Here is a 16757-nt window from a genome sequence, read left to right as displayed (position 1 = left end):
TTTTTTTAAGGCTGAGTAATATTCACTCTGTGTGTGTGTGTGTGTGTGTGTGTGTGTGTGTGTGTACCACATCTTCTTTATCCATTCGTCTATCAGTGGACACTTAGGTTGCTTCCATATCTTGGCTATTACAATAATACTGCAATAAACATAGGGGTGCATAAATCTTGTTGAATTGGTGTTTTCATTTTCTTTAGGTAGATACCCAGAATTAGGATTACTGAATTATGTAGTATTTCTAGTATTTTAATTTTTAATTTCTTGAGGATATTCCGTATTTTTTTCCATAGTAGCTATACCAATTTCTATTCCCCCAACAGTACACAAGGGTTCCCTTTTCCCTACATCCTCACCAACACTTGTTATTTCTTATCTTTTCATTACTAGCCATTCTGACCAGTGTGAGGTAATATCTCATTGTGGTTTTGCTTTGCATTACCTTGATGATTAATGATGTTGAGCATCTTTCCATGTTTCTCTTGCCCATCTGTATGTCTTCTTTTTTTTTAATTTTTTATTGTTATGTTAATCACCATACATTACATCATTAGTTTTTGATGTAGTGTTCCATGATTCATTATTTATGTATAACACCCAGTGCTCCACGCAGAACGTGCCCTCTTTAATACCCATCACCAGGCTAACCCATCCTCCCACCCCTCTCCCCTCTAGAACCCTCAGTTTGTTTTTCAGAGTCCATCGTCTCTCATGGTTGGTCTCCCCCTCCTCTTTCCTCCCCCTTCATTCTTCCCCTCCTGCTATCTTCTTCTTCTTTTTTTTTTTAACATATATTGTAGTATTTGTTTCAGAAGTACAGCTCCGTGATTCATCAGTCTTGCACAATTCACAGCGCTCACCATAGCACATACCCTCCCCAATGTCTATCACCCAGCCACCCCATCCCTCCCACCCCCGACCACTACAGCAACCCTCAGTTTGTTTCCTGAGATTAAGAATGCCTCATATCAGTGAGGTCATATGATACATGTCTTTCTCTGATTGACTTATTTCACTCAGCATAACACCTTCCAGTTCCATCCACGTCGTTGCAAATGGCAAGATCTCATTCCTTTTGATGGCTGCATAATATTCCATTGTGTATATATACCACATCTTCTTTATCCATTCATCTGTCGATGGACATCTTGGTTCTTTCCTCAGTTTGGCTATTGTGGACATTGCTGCTACAAACATCGCGGTGCACGTACCCCTACAGATCCCTACATTTGTATCTTTGTGGTAAACACCCAGTAGTGCAATTGCTGGATCATATGGTAGTTCTATTTTCAACTTTTTGAGGAACCTCCATACTGTTTTCCAGAGTGGCTGCACCCGCTGGCATTCCCACCAAAAGTGTAGGAGGTTCCCCTTTCTCCGCATCCCTGCCAACATCTGTCATTTCCTGACTTGTTAATTTAAGCCATTCTGACTGGTGTGAGGTGATATCTCATTGAGGTTTTGATTTGGATTCCCCTGATGCTGAGCGATGTTGAGCACTTTTTCATGTGCCTGTGGGCCATTTGGATGTCTTCTTTGGAAAAATGTCTGTTCGTGTCTTCTGCCCATTTCTTGATTGGATCATTTGTTATTTGGGTGTTGAGTTTGATAAGTTCTTTATAGATTTTGGATACTAGCCCTTTATCTGATATGTCATTTGCAAATATCTTCTCCCATTCTGTCGGTTGTCTTTTAGTTTTGTTGACTGTTTCTTTTGCCATGCAAAACCTTTTTATCTTGGTGAAGTCCCAATAGTTCATTTTTGCCCTTGCTTCTCTTGCCTTTGACGATGTTTCTAGGAAGAAGTTGCTGTGGCTGAGGTCAAAGAGGTTGCTGCCTGTGTTCTCCTTTAGGATTTTGATGGACTCCTGTCTCACATTTAGGTCTTTCAACCATTTGGAGTCTATTTTTGTGTGTGGTGTAAGGAAATGGTCCAGTTTCATTCTTCTGCATGTGGCTGTCCAATTTTCCCAGCACCATTTGTTGAAGAGACTGTCTTTTTTCCATTGGACATTCTTTCCTGCTTTGTCGAAGATGAGTTGACCATAGAGTTGAGGGTCCATTTCTGGGCTCTCTATTCTGTTCCACTGATCGATGTGTCTGTTTTTGTGCCAGTACCATACTGTCTTGATGATGACAGCTTTGTAATAGAGCTGGAAGTCAGGAATTGTGATGCTGCCTGCTTTGCTTTTCTTTCTCAACATTCCTCTGGCTATTTGGGGTGTTTTCTGGTTCCATACAAATTTTAGGATTATTTGTTCCATTTCTTTGAAAAAAGTGGATGGTATTTTGATGGGGATTGCATTGAATGTGTAGATTGCTCCATCTGTGTCTTCTCTGGAAAAATGTCTATTCAGCTCCTCTGCCTATTTTTCAATCAAATTTGTTTTGTTTTTATGTTGAGTTGTATAAGGTCTTTATATATTTTGGATACTAACCCTTTATTGGATATATCCTTTGCAAATATCTTCTCTTATTCACTAGTTTGCCTTTTTGTTTTGTTGATGATTTCACTGTGCAAAAGCTTTTTTAGTTTGATGTAGTCACAAATGTTTGCTTATTTTTTATTTTTTAAATTTAATTTAATTTTATTATGTTGTTAGTCACCATACAATACATCATTAGTTTTTGATATAGTGATCCATGATTCATTGTTTTTGTATAACACCCAGTGTTCCATGCAGTACGTGCCCTCCTTAATACCCATCACTGGGCAAACCCATCCTCCCACCCCCCTCCCCTCTAGAACCTTCAGTTTGTTTCTCAGAGTCCATGGTCTGTCATGGTTCATCTCCCCTTCTGATTTCCCCCCCTTCATGTTTCCCTTCCTTCTCCTAATGTCCTCCGTGCTATTCCTGATGTTCCACAAATAAGTGAAACCATCTGATAATTGACTTTCTCTGCTTGACTTATTTCACTTAGCATCATCTCCTCCAGTCCCATCTACATTGATGTAAAAGTTGGGTATTCATCCTTTCTGATGGTTGAGTAGTATTCCATTGTATATATGGACCACATCTTCTTTATCCATTCATCTGTTGAAGGACATCTTATCTCTTTCCACAGTTTGGCTATTATGGACATTGCTGCTATGAACATTGGGGTGCATATGGCCCTTCTTTTCACTACATCTGTGTCTTTGGGGTAAATACCCAGGAGTGCAATTGCTGGGTCATAGGGTAGCTCTATTTTTAATTTTTTGAGGCACCTCTACACTGTTTTCCAGAGTGGCTGTACCAACTTGTATTCCCACCAACAGTGTAACAGGATTCCCCTTTCTCCACAACCTTTCCCAACATTTGTTGTTTCTTTTTGCTTTTGTTTCCCTGACCTAGGAGACAGATCCAGAAAAATATTACTAAGGCTGATATCCAAGAGTTTACATATGCCTATATTTTCTTTTAGCAGTTTTATGATTTCAGGTCTTACATGTAGGTCCTTAATCCATTTTGAGTTTATTTTTGTGTATGGTGTAAGAAAGTGGCCTAGTTTCATTCTTTTGTATTATAATGTTAATTCGTTATGTATTGCCTATTCTAGTGGATACCTACCTAGGATTACCTTTCCTTCCACAAACTGTAAATTCAAGTTTAATCACCCCTAACACTCATTAACATATCTAGGGTATACAGCTGTTTGAAGTATGCAAATCTAAATGCCTAGTTACTTTGAATTTTTTCCTTTTTGTAAGGAAAAAGTCTTAATGGCCATATCATTACCTTTGAACAATGCCTGGTACCTAGAAAATAAAATTAAATTAATCTGCTTTAGCAGAAATTGTGTATTATCATAATGACTAACATTACATTTTGCATAATTGAGCTGGGTGTGCCATGAGGGATCAACTTAGAAATCCACTTTGGTCTGGTTTAGAAGGAGAATAAAATAAGAAATTGTATTTAAACTAGTCAAGTAAAATGGTGTATTGAAATAAAGATGACAGAAGAGATTTGGCCCACTCCAAGTATTCAGTTGCCATCTATTAGTGAATGATTGAATGTTGGATTGAACGAACTCTATATTACTCTGAAACCCAGACTTTTAGGTGTATTTTGTATTGCTTTGGATTTCTTTAGATAACTGTTTCAGTGGTTCCTCTTGTCATTATCAAAGACCATCTCAAACAAGAAAAATTGGAACTTTGATTTGATCATTGGAGAATGTCTTCTTTAGGCAGTGATCATGCAGCCTTCTTTTGGGGCCACATGTGTACTTTATAGGATTTCACCTGAGACACCAAAATAACACTATCTCTTGTGTGTTTATAAAGTTAACATCCTGTATATTTATATCTGTCTATGTCTATGTACAAATTTGTTCCATGTTTTTCTTTTGGCCCTTGTGAACTGTTTTGTCAGAACTGTTGGTGTGCGCCTACTATGGCAGAATGCAGACTGCTGCTGGGAGAATGGGATATTAGTTGGGCAGATCTTCTTTTTTTAATTTTTTTATTGTTATGTTAATCACCATATATTACATCATTAGTTTTTGATGTAGTGTTCCATGATTCATTGTTTGTGCATAACACCCAGTGCTCCATGCAGAACGTGCCCTCTTTAATACCCATCACCAGGCTAACCCATCCCCCCACCCCCCTCCCCTCTAGAACCCTCAGTTTGTTTTTCAGAGTCCATCATCTCTCATGGTTCCTCTCTCCCTCTGACTTACTCCCCTTCATTCTTCCTCTCCTGTTATCTTCTTCTTTTTCTTTTTTCTTAAAATATGTTGCGTTATTTGTTTCAGAAGTACAGATCTGTGATTCAACAGTCTTGCACAATTCACAGCGCTCACCGTAGCACATACCCTCCCCAATGTCTATCACCCAGCCACCCCATCCCTCCCACCCCCAACCACTCCAGTAACACTCAGCTTGTTTCCTGAGATTAAGAATTCCTCATATCAGTGAGGTCATATGATACATGTCTTTCTCTGATTGACTTATTTCACTAAGCATAACACCCTCCAGTTCCATCCACGTCATTGCAAATGGCAAGATCTCATTCCTTTTGATGGCTGCATAATATTCCATTGTGTATATATACCCCATCTTCTTTATCCATTCATCTGTCGATGGACATCTTGGCTCTTTCCACAGTTTGGCTATTGTGGACATTGCTGCTATAAACATTGGGGTGCACGTACCCCTTCGGGTCCCTACATTTGTATCTTTGTGGTAAATACCCAGTAGTGCAATTGCTGGATCGAACGGTAGCTCTAATTTCAACTGTTTGAGGAACCTCCATACTGTTTTCCAGAGGGGTTGCACCAGCTTGCATTCCCACCAACAGTGTAGGAGGGTTCCCCTTTCTCCACATCCCCGCCAACATCTGTCGTTCCCTGACTTGTTAATTTTAGCCATTCTGACAGGTGTGAGGTGGTATCTCATTGAGGTTTTGATTTGGATTTCCCTGATGCCGAGCGATGTGGAGCACTTTTTCATGTGCCTGTTCACCATTTGGATGTCTTCTTTGGACAAATGTCTGTTCATGTCTTCTGCCCATTTCTTGATTGGATTATTTGTTCTTTGGGTGTTGAGTTTGATAAGTTCTTTATAGATTTTGGATACTAGCCCTTTATCTGATAGGTCATTTGCAAATATTTTCTCCCATTCTGTCGGTTGTCTTTTGGTTTTGTGGACTGTTTCTTTTGCTGTGCAAAAGCTTTTTATCTTGATGAAATCCCAATAGTTCATTTTTGCCCTGGCTTCCCGTGCCTTTGGCGATGTTTCTAGGAAGAAGTTGCTGTGGCTGAGGTCGAAGAGGTTGCTACCTGTGTTCTCCTTTAGGATTTGGATGGACTCCTGTCTCACGTTTAGGTCTTTCAACCATTTGGAGTCTATTTGTGTGTGTGGTGTAAGGAAATGGTCCAGTTTCATTCTTCTGCATGTGGCTGTCCAATTTTCTAGTTGGGCAGATCTTAAACAGATCTATCACAATGGTGGTTCTTGAGTTAAATTTGGCCTACAGATAAATTTTATTTGGTCTTCACAATGTTTTTTTCATTAATTAACCATAGAGAACAAATTGAGGGTTGCTGGAGGGGAAGTGGGTTGGGGGGGATGGGCTAAATGGGTGATGGGCATTGAGGAGGGCACTTGTTGGAATGAGCACTGAGGCTTGTATGTAAGTGGTGAATCATTAAATTCTGCCCCTGAAACCAATACTATACTGTATGTTAACTAACTTGAATTTAAATAAAAATTAATTAATTAAAATAAAAATAAAAAATAAATTGAGCCAAATTTTATAAATTAGGACATTTTACTTAAATATTTGGATTTCCGTATCCTTGACAAATTGGCAGCTCTGGCAGCAGTAGGCCTCATTTTGATAGAGCAACAATCAGCAGGGGTAAAGCCCTCTTTAGATGGGGGCTAAGATCATCATTTTGCTGCAGTTCTTACCTGGTATACATATTCATTTTAGGAGGCCTTGGAGGTCATTTTGGAGGCCTGACCCTTTCCCTAAGGAGAGGTGGGACAAACGTGAAATAATCAGTTCTGTGGTAGAGGAGAACGGGTGGTAGAAAAGTGGCAAAACGGGCAGCTTCTTGGTGACTAAGATTAGGAGGGTAAAGGTGGAGACTGAACCCTAGTAGTAGGGACATAGCAAATCTGGGTGAGTTCAAGTAGGAGTCAAGATCCTGAGGTATGTGATGAAGAATATAGAGATGAGGAGTGGGTAGGGACTTCACTTAAGGTGTCCAGAGAAACTGCAGACCCACTGGATTATACTAGAAATTCATCTGGTGATAGGAGAGGATTAGTAAGCCGACCTGACCCAACCCCAGGATATGGAGCTGGCAGATGAAGATAAGCAGGGCCTAGCCAGCTTACTGGTTTATTTACAAAGGAAAGCCCTGGATACCAGTGTTCCAGAAGTATAGAGAAACTCCAGATTCACGAAGACCCTAGGCAGGAATGGTAAAATCCTTCTTATGGGAGAAAGAGTGTAGGTGGTGGGCTGGGAGAGGCCACACAAATGCCTAGCACTGCCACTATCAAGAAGAGAGTAGTAGAAAAATTCTCTTAAATCTGTGCTCTCTGGCAGCTAACCTTATTTCAGTGACAGTAGCAGGGCAATTTGCCAATAGCTGGAAGCCCACTCCCAAATAGTGGAGATGGGGCAAACATGGGGTGAGCGTTGTATATCCAAGTGGAAAACTCAAAATCTCACCCAGTTAATTGTGTTCCTAATTAAGATCATAACTTAATAAAATTTTTAACAGCTTTTTTGAGATATGATTCTGACACCATCAACTCTTAAAGTGTATGATTCAGTGCTTTTTAGTGTTTACAAAGAGTTCTGCTGCCATCACCACAATCAATTTTAGAACATTTTCGTCACACCTAAAAGAAATTCCATATCCATTAACTGTCATTCCCCATTCCTTCCTAATCTCTCAGTCCTAAGTAACCATTTCTTTCTTTATAGATTAGCCTATTCTAGATATTTTATATAAGTGGAATCATGCCCTGTGTGTTCTCTTGAGACTGGTTTCTTCTACTTAGCATGATGTTTTCAAGCTTCATCCATGTTGAATGAAGTGATAGTACTTCATTCTTTTTTTTGGCTAAATAATATCCCATTATAGTATAGATATACTACAATTTATCCATTCATCAGTTAATGGACATTGGGTTATTCCTACCTTTTAGCTGTTATGAATAACGGTGCTATGAATATTCATGTATGAGTTTTGGGGTGAATGTATGTTTTCATTTCTCATGGGTATATACCTAGGAGTGGAACTGCTGAGTCATATGGTAACTCTGTGTTTAACCTTTTGAGGAACTGCCAAATTATTTTCTAGAGTAGCTTCACCATTTTACATTTTCATTAGCAATGCGTGAGAGTTCCAATTTCTCCATATCCTTGCCAACATCTGTTATCTTCCACTGTTTTGATTATAGCCATCCTAGTGGGTGTGAAGTAGTGTCTCACTGTGGTTTTCATTTGTATTTCCCTAATGACCAGTGCTGTTGAACATCGTTCCATGTGCTTATTGGCTATTTGTATATCTTCTTTAGAGAAATCTTTATGCAGATCCATTTTCCATTTTAATTGGGTTATTTATCTTTCAAGATCATAACCTTTTGTAACATAATTTCTAAAAAAATTGGGACACATAATCTAAAAAAAAATAAAGATTTTTGTTCTGGACTTGAGAAGCAGCCTGGAAGATTTCATTTAGAATCAAATATTGGAATTTCTGTTACAAAGTAACTATTTGAAAATGAAGAAAATCCTGGAAAATTTTGAAGGCAGGCACCGTCATGTGAAAATTTAGAATGCACATGTGTCTGTTTCATCTATGTTTTCGATAATGTTGAGATAGTAAGTCAAAGTAATAATGAATTTATTCATGAAATGCTGGGGAAATGGAGTCTTTAATTTTCCTCGCATAGTTCTACTTTTCATCTATCAGGATAGTAACTTAGGCTTGCTCTCTAGAAATCAAGGTCATCTCATTTTCCAACACTCTTCCCTCATACTAGAACCTCCCCTTTAAGCAGCAGATCTTGGAGTGTCTGGGTGGCTCAGTTGGTTAAGTGTCTGCCTTCGGCTCAGGTCATGATCCCGGAGTCCTGGGATCGAGTCCCACATCAGGCTTCCTGCTTGGTGGGGAGACTTCTTCTCCCTCTGACCCTCTCCCCTTTCACGCTGTTTCTTTCTCTCTCAAATAAATAAATAAAATCTTAAAAAAAAATAAGCAGAAGATCTTAACCTATTGTGTTCATGAGCACCTTTGACAGTCTAATGAAATCTAGACCTTTTCCTCTGGAAAGGTTACAAATATTTCTGTGAAGAGAAGAACACTGGAAAATACTCTGATTTCACTGAGTAATGAAGTTTTCCTTCTCTTGGAAGACAATGAAATAAACTGAATATTTAGCAAGTTAACATTAAGGTCTGTGTGCTCATTTCTAGATGACAAAGTATACATGTACACACACACAATGGATTTATATAGGGCAACCAAAAAAGAGAATATGTAATTTTATCAGTTAGCTTTTTTTTTTTAAGATTTTATTTATTTGTTTGTCAGAGAGAGAGAGAGCACACAAGCGGGGGGAATGGCAGGCAGAAGGAGAAGCAGGCTTCCTGCTGAGCAAGGAGCCCAACATGGGACTTGATCCCAGGACCCTCAGATCATGACCTGAGCTGAAGGTAGACACTTAATTGACTGAGCCACCCAGGCGTCCCTATCATTTAGCTTTTGCTAACTACCTGAAAACATACTGACTTAAAACAACAAATGTTATTTCTCATTGTTCTGTGGTCTACTGGGTGGTTTCTCTAGTCTGGGCTGTATCTACTGGGGCTGGATTGTCTGGGTTGTTCTCACTTATCTGGTTGGCACTTGGCACAAAGTCAGCTGGAGGTCAGGGATGCCCTTGCTGCAAATTGTTCATCATGTGGCAGAATAGGCTGGGTTTGTTCACAAGGTTGGGGCAAGGTTCCTAAGAGCAGCAAGTGGAGGAGCCTCTGTGCACAGATGTTTGCAAACATCTGCCTGTGTCAGATTTACTAAAGGCCAGGGGAGTAAGTCCTGGGGCCAGCCGAGTTGTAGATGGGCTCAACCAAAGGGTGTGGATAGAAGGAGGGGATAGTGTGTGTCCATGTTTACAGTCTGCCACAGGACAGTTGCACACTTGTGAGACGTCCTTTTTTTGTACAGAGATTATGCCTCCTCCTGTATATTATTTCTATTAGAAAATACAGAGAGACCTTTTCCATTTGTCTTGGTGACATAATTCAGTCCTTTATATTTTATTTTATTTTATTTTATTTTATTTTATTTTTTTGTCACTTCAGGCCCTTGCTCCTGTCATTGGCCATGCTCATGGAGCCTAGTTATGGGTTGGGATAATTCCTCTGGACCCAATCCTAAGATACAGTGAACCATCCCCTCAGGGATCCTGGATAGCTGAGAATTTTGAAGTCCCTTCTTTGTTAGAGGGCTGGACATAGTACGAGTAAAGAATAAAGAAATGAGAAAAATAACCTGTTGACTTCTATCACCGGCTGTCCTAGAACTATCTCATTGCAATTAAAGGATCAAAGCATTGCTGCTATAAACACCAGGGTGCCCGTACCCCTTCGGATCACTACATTTGTATCTTTGGGGTAAATACCCAGTAGTGCAATTGCTGGATCGTATGGTAGCTCTGTTTTCAACTTTTTGAGGAAACTCCATACTGTTTTCCAGAGTGGCTGCAGGGAAAAATGAAGGGGGGGATTTGGAGGGAGAGACGAACCATGAGAGACTATGGACTCTGAGAAACAAACTGAGGGTTCTAGAGGGGAGGGAGGTGGGGGGATGGGTTAGCCTGGTGATGGGTATTAAGGAGGGCATGTATTGAATGGAGCACTGTGTGTTACTACGCAAACAATGAATAATGGAACACTACATCAAAAACTAATGATGTAATGTATGGTGATTAACATAACAATAAAAAATAAAGGATCAAAGCAGCTGGTACATTGTAGGATAATAATCCATTGAAAAGGCGGCACACCTTTTCAGTTTTACAGATATCCTGAAGCCAAGTCATCCAGGGTTGGAAATTGGAGAAGGCAACAATTACATGGGTGAGGAGCCTGACCTGAGTTTTCTAGAGATTAAGGTCAGGAGTCAGCACATAAAATGTCCAGGTCTAGACTCAGCTAACACGTGCCAGTGCTTTTAAGTATATTGCAAAATTCCATCGTCACAACTTAGTGGATATTGTATATGTGTTTGTGCTGGCACATACATTCGTGTGTGTGTGTGTGTGTGTGTGATTATTATTACTTCTCTTTGGCATTTAAGCCTCCAATTGGTGAAGTGACTATTAGATTTATAATCAAGACCTCTAAAAATAAGCCCAGAACTTTCTATATATCCTCACTGTTTGTTTTTAAAGATTTTACTTGTTTATTTGAGAGAGGATGCAAGCAGGGGGCAGTGGCAGAGGCAGAGGGAGAAACAGACACCCCACTGAGCAGGGAGCCCCATGTGGGACTCGATCCCAGCACCCTGGGATCGACCTGAGCCAAAGGCAGATGCTTGACCAATTGAGCCACCCAGGCTTCCCTATATACCCTGCCTATTAAGTATGATTTAACTCTTAGCGATTAAGGAGATGCTGTTCATTTAGCCTGTGACTTTTCAGTGTTCCATATTGTGGACAGTTTGCCAAGTGGTCACACAATCCATGTCCCACCGACTCTCCCAACAGAAAGTCAGCTCTGTACTTCTCCTGTAGCCTGACCACTTTCTGCCTGTTGTTATATGTATGTGAAAGCCTTGTTTTCCCATGTTATTTATTGGCTATTGTTTTTATGAACCAGAGTTAAAGTATGAAAGATGTAAACATGCTATGGATTCAAAAAGGCTCAAAACATAAAATATGACCATTTTTTATTGTTTCAAAAAATACCCTCCATCCCCAGTAAAATAGTCCTAATTCTCTCCCCAACTCTGGGATTAATTGCTTCCAGTATGTGTCTCTTATGACTCACCTGATTGTCTTATGGCCATTTCACAGTAGTTCTTGGAGAGCAGGGATCATTTCTTCTCATCTGGGGACCATGTAAAACACAGTGTCTAAAACACAGTGGGTATTCAAGAAATGCTGAAGGAATTAGTGTAAAGATCTCTGTCATAGTCATATGCTGTTATGAGTGAGTGCATGGGTAAGTGATAATTGCAATCCATAGATTCAGAATGGCTTTAGCTACAAAGATGCAGATAGTTAGCATGTTCCTATTACCAAGAGCTTCAGGCTTGGGAAATGGAAAGATTTGGCAAAATTGGCCTATGAACATTTTATGTACTATATGGCAAGACGGTTTTCCAGAGCTTCCATAATCTGATTGAAATCATCCTTTTGGTAAAATAATGTTTGCTTGCAAGCCAGAGCACCAATCAGAGCAAATACTGCTCCTGTCCCAGGTCAAAGTTGAACACTACAGCATAATAGGTGTGGTTATAGGCAGCCGGTGAGCCTGAGGGCTGAAAAGATGGAGCAGAAGAAGGGCTGAGAGGAAAATTCTTTTGAGGAAATGCTGCACCAACGATAAAGCAGGGCACACTGCCTTTCTCAGGTTCACAGCCATTGTATGCATTTGGTTACCTAAAGCCTAACTGTCCACGGAAGCTATAAACTTGGAGAATGATGGTGCTGAATTGGATGTTTGAGGCTAAATATTTAAATTTCCCTCTTTGTGTTTGTCTCAAGCTCTCCCTACTTAAATTTCTTATTATGGAAAATGAACTTGTTCTAGAAGTTCTCTGAAGGTCACTCATTATATCCCTGCTCATGGTGTCTTCTATTTATTTTATGGGCTTGAAAAATACTTACTAATAAGTGACAGAATTTTGTCATTTTTGTAGTCCTCTGAATACAAATTCCACATGATTCTTACAAGTCCCTTTCGTATCACAGACTGGGAACAGACAGCACCTATCTCAGTGAAGTAAAACAAGCTCCCCCCTCAAAAAAAGCTGCAATAACTTATCAAAATGAGGTGTGGGAATGACATTCACATTTGACTTCTTCAGGGTATACCTATTTACAGCACATGGATGACCAAGAATTAACTATGGAAGTAGGTACTCTATAGAGCTGCAATTAAGGATAGGTACCAATCCCCATCTTCCAGGCAAAACTGTTATTTCAAAATTCATATTCTCTTATGAAAGCTTCATTTATATTAACAATACCCAGATCTTAGAAAATATAGAAGCTGGCCAAATAGTGAAATTTGTTTTTTTTTTAATTTTATTTTATTATGTTATGTTAGTCACCATACAATACATCATTAGTTTTTGATGTAGGATCCACGCTTCATTGTTTATAGTGAAATTTGTAACAGCATGCAGTCTGTAGTCTCAGTATATAGCAATACAAGGAAAAGATGTATTTATAGAAAAAATGATAATTCAACTCTGAAGATTCTAGGAAAAGGTGGGTCATTCTGTTCTACCGAGTTTGTTAATGCTAATGAGCAATCTGGTTAAAACTAACATAGGAAATCTCAAAAGTATTGCTTGTCTACAAATTTCATTTCCTAGATCTTTATTCCTCCTGAGTGCTTTCTGGAGAAGATCCAGGGCACTGTCTAGAGAAAAATAGATTACTTATATTGGAAGAGAAGCATTAAAGCAACCCACAAGTTAGGAGGAAGAGGGTCTGGTCTCTCCAAATGTGCTCTTGAGTGCTCCCGTCTGGACTTGGTCATGTCAGTTACCCACCTCACCCCTTAATCCCGCTATTCTTTCAAACCACCATTGTCTTCTAAAACAGTGGACTCTGTTCATTTGTCTGTACCTTCTGCCCATCCACTCCTTCCTGTCTGGCTTCTACATTCATCTGTGCATGACATAATGCCTTGGATATGCCCAGAGTGTGATGGAGTCCCAAGAAATTTGTTAGGAATTTAAAACAGTAGTTGTGATGGTTAATGTTATGTGTCAGCTCAGCTGGGCCATGGTCCCCAGATATTTTGTCAAACATTATTCTGTATGTGTTCTGTGGGGATGTTTTTTAATGAGATTTACATTTAAATCAGTGGACTTTGAGTAAAGCAGATTGCCTTTCGTAATGTGGGTGAGTCTCTTCTGGTCAGTTGAAGGCCTAAATAGAACAAAAATAAATACTGATCTCCCCCCAGCAAGATGGATATTTCAGTAGACTTCCTTCACATTTCATCTGAAGCATCAGCTCTTCCCTGGGTCTCCACCCTGCAGATTTTGGACTAAAATTCATCATTCATCTATCTATCTACATACACACATACACATGCACACATACATTCTATTGGTTCTGTTTTCCTGAAGAGCCCTGATACAATAGTGCATAGAATGCCTTTGGAGAGGATCGGCGGGTGGGCATAGCAGTTACAAAAGCATTTTTAAAAAGTATATGACCTAGATTAGATTGGCTGCAGATTATGAAATATTTAGGTCAGGCTGGGTTTAACTACACTCTTTTCTCTCCTACCTGGGAAAACTTTTTCAGAATGCAATTAGACTGATGTTATTATAGGCATACATTAGTTCACATACTTTTGCTTGCCAGAAACAAAATTCTTAAACTGCTGTAAACACTAAGCACATTTATGATCTCACATAACAGGAGTAGGGCAGGCTCCTGGTCGGCCAGCCTCCAGGATCTGCAGATACCTTGTCTCTGCCTTCCTCAGCTTGGCTGCATTATGGTTGAAGCTGTTCTAGCTGTCATGTCCAGACATGAAAATGTCCAGAGGAAAAAGAATGATTGTCTCTTCTTGAGTGCATTTCTCAGGAGTTGGGGAAACTTCCCCAAAAGTCTCCATCATGTAGTCTCAGTGGCTGGAAGTGGGTCACATGCACATTCCTCAAACCCAGCAAGGGGAATGCCACGTTTGGATTAGATAAACCAGAATCTCCTCCTGAGCTGCATGCAAATGGGTTTAGCTTCTTATGGATCCTGTTGCTTGGTTACATGAGGCAAACAGGGTCCTGTCAGGAAAACAGAAGGAGGGAAGCAGATGTTGGGCAGGTATCCAACAAAGTCCATTAAAGGGGTCACCTGGACCTTGGCTGTCCCTTTTCTTTTCATACAAATAGATGCTGTCTTGGTACTCTGCCAAAGAAAAAATTAGTTTCTTTAAAAAGAAATCAAACCACATTGAGCAAATTGTTTTTAATTTTTTTTCAGTTCCTGGGACCCGAGGATGAATTATATTATATGGCATGTGACAGTATACTTGAAAATCTTCATTCTGTGTCCCTGCTCTCACATCTCTTCCTCTTTCTCCTTTTCTGTCTCCTTCCTTTCACCCAAACCCTGACAAGACTTCTCTCCCCTTTTCTATTTCAGGAATTAAACTCACACTCACATGTGGGGATGGTCTGCCTACTACTATTGATTGAGGAGCTGGAAGCCCAGCCTCCACCCTCAGATTTATCAAAGTATTCATTGACTCACCAGTTGCTGAGAAAATAAACTGTCTTCATATCATTACACACAGAAAAGTATTTTTTTTCCAGAAAAGTCTTTAAACTATTTTCTTTGGAAGTGTAAATCTTTTGCAAACTTGGCATTTTAACTAATATTAGTAAAAGGCTACTTGTGATCCATCTCACGAGGGATTGTAATGGATTGGAGTTTTAATCAATAATAATCAATAACCCCAGCCCTGACCTCCCTCCCGACTCATATAAACTGCTCATCTCAGCCAGGAAGGAATAAAGGGCCATCATTCTGTTCAGAATGAAATAGTCTTCCATTGCACACTTGTCTCTCCTGTTTCCTGGTGCTATTAACAGCCCCATCATTCTGCCAACACTTGTTTTAAATTTCTTTCTCCCTTGTTCTTCAGATTAATCTCACTCTTTCTAAAACTGGTCTGGGAGTATTGGTGTTCCTTGAAGCAAGGGTTACAAACAACAACAGCACACACTGAGAAACAGACTCATAAGTACAGAGAACAAACTGGTGATTGCCAGAGGGGAGAGGGTGGGTGGATGGGTGAAATGAGGAAGGGGACTAAGAAGTACAAAATCCCATTATAAGATAAATAAGTCACAAGGGGCGTGTGGGTGGCTCAGTCGGTTAAGCATCCAACTTGATTTCAGCTCAGGTCATGATCTCAGGGTCATGAGAATGAGCCCCACATGGGGGTTTTGCACTCAGAGCAAAGTCTGCTTGAGATTCTCCCTCTCCCTCTACCCCTCTGCCCCACTTGCATTTTCTCTCTCTTCCAAATAAATGAATAAATAAATAAATAAAATCTTTAATAAATAAGTCACAAAGATGAAAAGTACAGCATAGGACATATAGTCAATAAAATTGTAATACTGTATGGTGACGGATGGTAACTACACTTACCCTGAAGAGCCTTGAGTAATGTATAGAATTGTCAAATATGTTGTACACCTGAAACTAATATAACATTGTATGTCAATTATAAGAAAAAATAAATTAAAAAAGAAAGTATTCTGTACTCAAATGTCTTTGGGGAATACCGTATCCCTATCTTAGATCATTATGAGCACATTCAAATATCAAAGACCCTGTAAAATTCTGTAGAACAGAAGGCAGTTAAGCCCTTTTTAATCTGGCATTTCCCAGACTTATTTCATCACAGAATCTTTTTTGCAGGGAGTATTAGTATTTCACAGAAAACAGAAAGGAAAACATTGATCTAAGCAATTTTTAAATAAAGACGAGGAACAAAATTATTATTTATTTAGTATTTAGTAAGTACCATATACTTTATATAGGTGAAGTAGATTTTCTATTAAATCCCAATGCTAATAATAAGGGGAAAAAGCCCAAATACTTCTTTTAGTGAACAGACTTAGACAGAAATCCAACTTCATGATGAAATAAAGTATAGATGTACCTTAAGTGTTATGGTAATTGGCATGTACATATTCTACACTTTCTCCCTCATTTTTTTAAAAGATATTTATTTATTTGAGAGGGCATGAACATGGGGACGGGGAGAAGCAGACTCCCACTGAGCAGGGAGCCTGACCTGGGGCTCTATCTCAGGACCCTGGGATCAGGACCTGAGCAGAAGACAGATGCTTAACCAACAGAGCCATCCAGGCACCCCTCCCTCATTTTTCTAAACAAAAGGTAATGGCTGATAATTCCTTTCTTGATTCATAACCCTCCCAGGAGCTTCCCTGGTGTAATCTGAAACCAGCCCAAAAACGCAGAGGGCAGAGAGGGCAGGGTGAGACCAAAGACAGAGGCAGGCCACTCCAGTTTGGTAGGT

General features: G+C 39.6%; 1 protein-coding gene across 3 annotated transcripts in view; it reads left to right on the top strand.

The window, feature by feature from the left end:
- CFAP95 (cilia and flagella associated protein 95) overlaps window positions 1-16757 on the top strand; it is a 248679-nt gene that overhangs the window by 124768 nt on the left and 107154 nt on the right. The window lies entirely within an intron of this gene.

The sequence above is a fragment of the Callorhinus ursinus genome, unplaced genomic scaffold (assembly GCF_003265705.2).
Source record: "Callorhinus ursinus isolate GAN/ISIS: 27379988/994484 unplaced genomic scaffold, GSC_fseal_2.0 scaffold28, whole genome shotgun sequence".
NCBI classification, from domain to species: domain Eukaryota; kingdom Metazoa; phylum Chordata; class Mammalia; order Carnivora; family Otariidae; genus Callorhinus; species Callorhinus ursinus.
This window is presented reverse-complemented; position numbering and strand designations above follow the sequence as displayed.